Below are 7,503 nucleotides of genomic sequence, written 5' to 3' on the forward strand. Positions count from 1 at the left end.
AGTTTTCCTCATTTCACAGAATAAAGTGCAAAAACAAAACACGCTCCCATCACCAATGAGCTGCATATTTTTGCATTAAGATGAGTGATTTACCAAGGAATATTTTTAGCCAAAGGAAATGAAGCAGTGGGGCTCTCCAAGGGAGACTGGGAGACAAAGCTGGGTTTGCAAATGGGGTTTATTGACATCGCCTATAAATAAACCTAGTGGGAGGGGAAATACGGCAACATTAGATGTGTGGATTTCTGCTAATGAAGCTGCTCGACAGCTCTAATTAGCGTCAGCCTTTATGTGCTTTGTTTATAACGATTAGAAATTCAACATTAAAGTCATTCACTTCCCTCCAAACGTCATGCATTCCACTGCATCGGTGGCGGTGTGAATGATTTCTGACATTACATTTGGTATGAAAATCATTTTCATGCTCTAAAACGATCAAATGAAAACATTTGCGCTGGTGTTGGTACATGGCATCCGTCAACATTCTGAAGGTGATCTTATTAAAGCTCCCCACTGGAGAGCATTGCAGCTTCTCTGCTTGAAGATAATGAGGTTAGTCTAGAACTGAGAGTATTGCACATACTGTACTGCTGATTTGTATATAACTGTATATTACAGTTTGGTTGAGCTGCAGACAGCAGTTCACACTAGTTCTCATCAGATCTTTCCTCTAGATGTCAATCACATCTACATTGCTTCTTTCCTGAAATTCAAACGATCTGTGCAAAGCGTCCCACCAAACACACTTGGAAATAAACAGTCTGTTTGGGGTGACTTGTTCTCTACAGTGTGATGGAATATTCCATGCTGAACTTTACAGGTGTAGAATGAAGTTTGAAGGTAGACTGAACACTTGGACAAAATCAGTAATAAGCATAATGGGCTATTCAGGGCGGTCGCCAGCCAGTTGATAGAATGTTCTGGGCATTACAATGCAGATAATAAGGCTGACAGCTTAAAAGTGCACTCAGATATTGCTGTTTGAAACCACAATGGTGGAATGGTGAGTTATAGGCATGGTAGACTTATACTTGTGACTTTTAGAGAGCGGTCTACTCTACACAATAATTTATTCCCTTACTTGTCCAACACAAAAGAAGCGACTCGGCGTCTGCGCGAAGAAGCGTCACTCAGGACTCACTCGTTTTTAGTCCATTTCGATCTTTCTGTCTTCTGGATCCATACCTTTTCTGCTTCTTTGGCCATACGTGTTCCAATTCGCTCGTTGTCTTCATTAGTAAAGCACAATAAGGTGTTTTGTCTAATTTTCATTCTTAGCATCAGCAAACAAAACTACAATTGCGACTTTATATCACGCAATTTCGACTTTATCTCATGCAGTTGTGACTTTATAACACGCAATTCCGGCTTTATATCGCGCAATTGTGACTTTATATCTCGCAATTCTGACTTTACAACTCACAATTGTGACTTTATTTCACGCAATTCCGCGGTCACATGTTCTAATTCTGATTTCTAGTTTCTAAATAACAAGCACAATTTTTATATCAAGCGCCAAGCGGTATTTTGAGGGTTCTCCCACAAAATCACACCAATTTTAAAATCGGTGTGGGGCGAGCCAAGCTCCTGATAGGGTGGGCCAGGCCCACACTGGCCCCCCTGTGGAATAGGGTCTGAGCTCTTTTTTGCCTACTATATTCACCTTATTTTTAACGGAAATACGGATGCAGCCAGTTGACGGTATTTTGTGCAAGACTTCCGGTCAGGCACTTCCGGTCACTGGCGTGCTAACTCACTTTAGTGTTTTAATCATCGAAATCATTGACATTTTAATCATTAGGCGCCATACGACTGGCGACACACTGGCTGCGTGGCGTGAGCGTGGCGTTTTCTATGTCTTTGCACACCAGAAGCGTGTCTGACGCCGCGCTGCTGCTGCTAGGTGACATATGATAAGCCTCAATGGTGATATATTCGACATATGGGGAGAGAGTTGTGGAAGGCCTATATGTTAAACATAAAAATATAGCAGCAAAGACATCGTCGGCAGTATTGACGGCAAATTAGGTTACAGAATATTTCGTTCTGTATTGACAGGTGCAGTATTAGAAAATCAAAATAATATTTTTTAATTGCATTTGTCAAAACCTAAACTTTCAAACATCAAAATGTCATTTATTAATATGTATTCATCTCAAAATGACATACAAATAATTGTTCCTATTCTATTTTGCCTGGAAACGCTTCCAAAACGCTTGCATGTCGCGTGAAAAATAGGCGTCGATTCTATTTCTAGCATGCACGCGTTTTCCCGCGGCACGAGCCGCGCCTGAGACGCGTGTCACGCAGGCAGTGTGCTAGCTCTAACCTGTTAACATGATGGGAGCCGAAATAAAAACGGACACGCATGCAGCCAGTGTGTCGCCGGCCTGATCCCTTCGCCTGTGGTTAAAAGCTTTACATTTGAAGAAACGGTAACCACTGAAACGACCTATTATGTTTGTTCTTTTCATTTCGTGCACACAAGACCTACAGAAGACCACGTACCCTATAACAGAAAAGTGGCTGGGCTATGAAGTCTCAATAAAAACTCTAAGGAGAAACAAAATCATTATAGTAACCCCTGTATTGAATTAGTCATAATGGCATGATGGCGTTTATTTTGTATGATTTACAATTATTTATAGCCATCTACTTATTGCTATCCTGTGTTTTGGTTGCATTCTGATGGCATTATTAATACATTTGACATGACAAAATACCTCCATAGATATATTAGTCCAGCGCTGTCTCTACCGTGTTTAGGGCTGTGCTGAAGGCGCCGGCGAAGTTTTGGTAATCTGCCAGCTAGATACATGAGTGTTTTCAACCAGGTCCGGTACCCGAACTGGGTAAGGCGGGGCTTTAGTTCTTTGTTGTATTCATCTGCTACGTTATGCGTAACATTTTTCTGTCAATTCTGCATAATCCTTCGCGATTGATATCGTTAGTTAGCCCAGGAAAGCTAGGAAACGGAAGTGCCGCACAAAAACCGGATACTGGACCCATATTTACTTCCGCGTTCGAAAATAAGGTGAATAGCAGGGAAGAATGCGTTTTCGGATGTAGCCTCTTTCTCTGACGTTTAGGGAAACATCATGGTTCACAGCATTTAACATGGCGAAAAACGTTGAGGGTAGGCTGTGATAGCCGTTATTCAGCCGCAACACCGGTAACATTACTTCAGCCTATTTAAGCGATTGTAAGCATTGCACTGTTTTGTTGTTGTTTTTTCCGTTAAGAATAATAATTCAAGCAATTGCCACTCCCGAACTGGCACAAATTCAAAAGCGAAAGTAAAGTTCGCACAGCCACACAGGCTTTCATAACGGTGCATGTCCACTGGTGTGGAGCGAGTAGAGCAGAGCGAGCGTTTTTCATTTCATTCCTATGGAAGCTCAACTTGAAAATGCTAGCTTCTTCTTCACACCATTATGAATGTCCGTGCGGCCGTGTGCATTTTAAGAATTAATTCATTTACAAATTAGCCATTTAAAAGGGAGGTAGTGATGGCGATTACAAAACACTGCTTCATGAAGCTTCAAAGCCTTTACAAATCTTTTGTTCCGAATCAATGGTTCGGAGCGTGTGTCAAACTGCCAAAGTCACGTGATTTCATTACGTCATAACCGTCGAAACACTTCGAAATTTCAATGGTTCACCGCTGGGGTGATGATCTCTGTCAGCCCATGAATAATGAGGAGTCACTGAGAACCAATGAACAAGTGTCTGTCGGTTTTACCTGATCTCTGATCAGTTTTATACATTTGTAGATGTTTTAATTAGACATTAGTATAATTAAAATGAATAATGGTAGTTAATAGTCTCTTATTGGTCTTTTAGCTGAGCCATTCATAGAACAAACGAACCCTGACAATTGATAAAAGAACACATAGACACTTGATAATTTTATTAGATGATTAGATAATTGCGTCTGAAAGATTTTACTTTAAAAAAAAAAAAAATCCAATAGATTTGTAAAATGTGTTTTTATGCATGTTTGGCCTGGGTTTTTGCTGCATTTACACTGTTCTGACCACTAGGGGTCACCGTGGAGACGGGTGTCGGATTGTTTCGAAGCCTCAACACAATACGGCACATTTGCTTCAACTGTTTCAATGTTCCACGAAGCTTCGATCTGCCCACCACTAAAGCGAGGAGCAAAAGAGGGAAAAACTCTTACGTCCACAACCGGTATTACCGGTGTTGTCACACGCCGATTAAATGGTGGGAAAATTTCCACACTGTAACATCAGTCCACTGGAGGCAAGTTTGCATTTAAAACACTATTTATAGAAAATCTACATCTATATCTTTATCTTCATCTCAAGTGAGTATACACCATTCAGAATATTCCTTACAAAAACACAATTTATTATTTCTATTTTATTTTATTTATTCTTTTTTATTTATTACAAAGGTGCGATCAGTATCATATGGAAGCTTGTTTCCGCCACAAAATAAAACATTTTAAAAGATAATTGCGACTTTTTATCTCACAATTGCGAGTTTACATCTCGCAATTCTGACTTTATTTCTCAGAATTGCGAGATATAAAGTCAGAATTGCGTGAAATAAAGTCGCAATTGCGTGTTATAAAGTCAGAATTGCGAGATATAAAGTCAGAATTGCGTGTTATAAAGTCATTCTAACTTTTTTTCTCACAATTGCGACTTTATATCACGCAATTCTGACTTTATAACACGCAATTGCGAGTTTATATCTCGCAATTCTGACATCTTTTCTCAGAATTTTGAGATATAAAGTCCATTTCTAAGGGAAAAAAAGACGTTTTTTTTTTTTTTTTTACCTCAGAATAGTTTATATCTCACAATTCTGACTTTATAACACGCAATTGCGACTTTATATCGTGCAATTCTGACTTTATATCTCCCAATTGCGACTTTATTTCTCAGAATTGCGACTTTATATCTTGCAATTGCAGCTTTATTTCTCAGAATTGCGACTTTATATCTCGCAATTGCAACTTTATTTCCCAGAATTGCGACTTTATAACACGCAATTCTGACTTTATATCTCGCAATTGCGACTTTATTTCTCAGAATTGCGACTTTATTTCTCACAATTCTGACTTCATATCTCGCAATTGTGTGAAAAAAAGTCACAATTCTGACTTGATATATCGCAATTGTGAGAAAAAAAGTCCGAATTGTGAGATAAAAAGTCGCAATTATTATTTATTTATTATTCATTGGCGGAAACAAGCTTCCATAGTATCAGATGTAAACAGTCGCGCCAAGGAAAATACATTAATTATGTTTATTTGTTTTATTGTTTCACAGGTAAACAGTGCTTCCGTGTGTCCTTTGCTGCCAGCACAGATATCCCCTATAGGTCCTCTGGTAACACCTGAGAATGAGAATGATTTATTGTATAGGCCTACTTCCATTCTGGTGTGATGTATGGAAAAAATATTTCCAAATACTCATTTAAGTGATTTCCAACTTCTGGAATCAAATCGCCTAACTGAAAACATAAGGCAGCTGAAATGACATCCTTTTTTAGCACATGAATGAAAAAAGTTCCGATAACAGGAACAGAACCAGGAGCATCAAAGAGTCTTCAAAGAGTATAGCTGGCAGCTGGTTGGCTGTCATAAAAGTTATATGAAACATCTCACGAAGTCTCACTCAAGCAGACCGATAATGCCAGAAAAAAAAGGGAAAAAAAACACATTTGACATTTTATAACACTTGATCATAATACCAGTATAAGTCAAGTGTGAAACTTTTTAAGTCTTCACACATTTCAAATGTACAAGCTGTTAACATGAGTTTTATGAGGTGTTTTGTTTTCGCTTGCATCATCTCCTCTGGACAGTGCATTACACATATCTGTAATGAAACCCTGTGTGGATTAGTTTGGAGGATTTTTTTAATGTTTTTACACTGTTTAATGGATACTCACTCTGACAGAAAGAAACCTGTGGAGAACAGGCTTGCTCATGCTGGTTGCACGGCAAGCAGAGGCCGAAAATAGCTGCAGTCACAAGGGGGTCAGAGCAAAACCATCGTACGACAGAGTAGCCTGACCGCAATGCAACTTCAGCCAGATTTAGGGCTTTTACCTCTGTTATACATGTAGTCAGGACAAAGACGGGTTTAGTGTCACACAGTCTGGGACAGCGTTCCCAGCTGCCCCTGCATAGCGCATGCTAGCTTTTAATCAATTTTAATAGCCCCTAAGAAGGGTCAGGCAAAAAGAAGCAGTAAATAAAGCCAGCTAGAGAGGCCAGAGCAGGGCAACACTCAAAGTGGCAAGTATTTCATAAGCGTGCCAAACACCTCACTGGGTTTTATTTGTAGACTCAAGCTTTCACCCACTGAGATCTCATGGCTGCAATAATCAAACGGAACATTTGGGAAATGAACTGGGTCGATCGAGCCTTTCCATGACATACGACTCACATTCATTCTGCAACGGCCTGGCTTAATTTTCATGTTGGTCCATCTGGAACGACGAACGATCCAAGATAACGTCCTGTTCTGAAGCACAAACTCAGTTAGTGGGGCTCATAAGAAGCAAGAGGAAAACTTCCACGCATATTATAAAGGCTATGTTCAGAATAGCATACTACTCATATTATTTCTGCACTGTAGTATATGAGATGGCCTACATTTGTCTAAATAAGCATTAAACTATGGAAAATATATGAGATGGGAGGACAAGGGGGGCTTTTGCAAACCTTTTGTGTTCTTTGTGAGTGAATGCAGTTTTTTGGAGGAACGCAATTTATTGGGGAAAGCAAAAGTTTTGTGAGTAAACAAGTTTTGAAATATATTTTCTCATATTGTTTTCCACCACTATGTCCCTTTAAGGGCTCCGCAGTATACACACTGCGCATAATACAGTATCCCACAATGCATTGTGCAATGATCTAGTGTGATGATCTGTAAGTAATAGCAATTGTGATTTTTAACATTCCTTTTTATGATTTCATTCAAATTCCAAAAGTAATACATTTTGGTCACATTTTATTTGAATGTGTCCTTATTGCAGAGTAATTAAACAAATAAGAACTGAATAATATCATTTAACAACATGTAGGCTACTTACAATAGGTTTAGGTTTGGTTTAGTGTTAGTTGTTTGCAATTACGTGCAATTTATTATTATTACACTGAAAAAAAAAAAAAAAGTCATGGCACCATGTTTTTCCATTAATTAAACTCATGAAAATAAAACCAATATCAATTTAAATGTTATAAGTTTAACTATTTTCTTTAAGTCAGTTTAATAAAACTTGATATAATTGATATAAATGAAATGACTTGTACAGCTAAAAGCTGTTGACAGTGTATAGTACTGCAAATAAATGTAACAAGGACAAAAGTTTTTAAGTTAATTAAAAATGCATAATTATTTTTCCCAAGATGCCTCTCACATATCACATCACAAGATGAGACAATAAAGAAAAATATTACCTGTAACATTTAATGCCTTGTTTCACTAACTATGTTCAAAACAAAGTAGGCACTAGGCA

This window comes from Rutilus rutilus (genome assembly GCF_951802725.1).
Source record: "Rutilus rutilus genome assembly, chromosome: 10".
NCBI lineage: Eukaryota > Metazoa > Chordata > Actinopteri > Cypriniformes > Leuciscidae > Rutilus > Rutilus rutilus.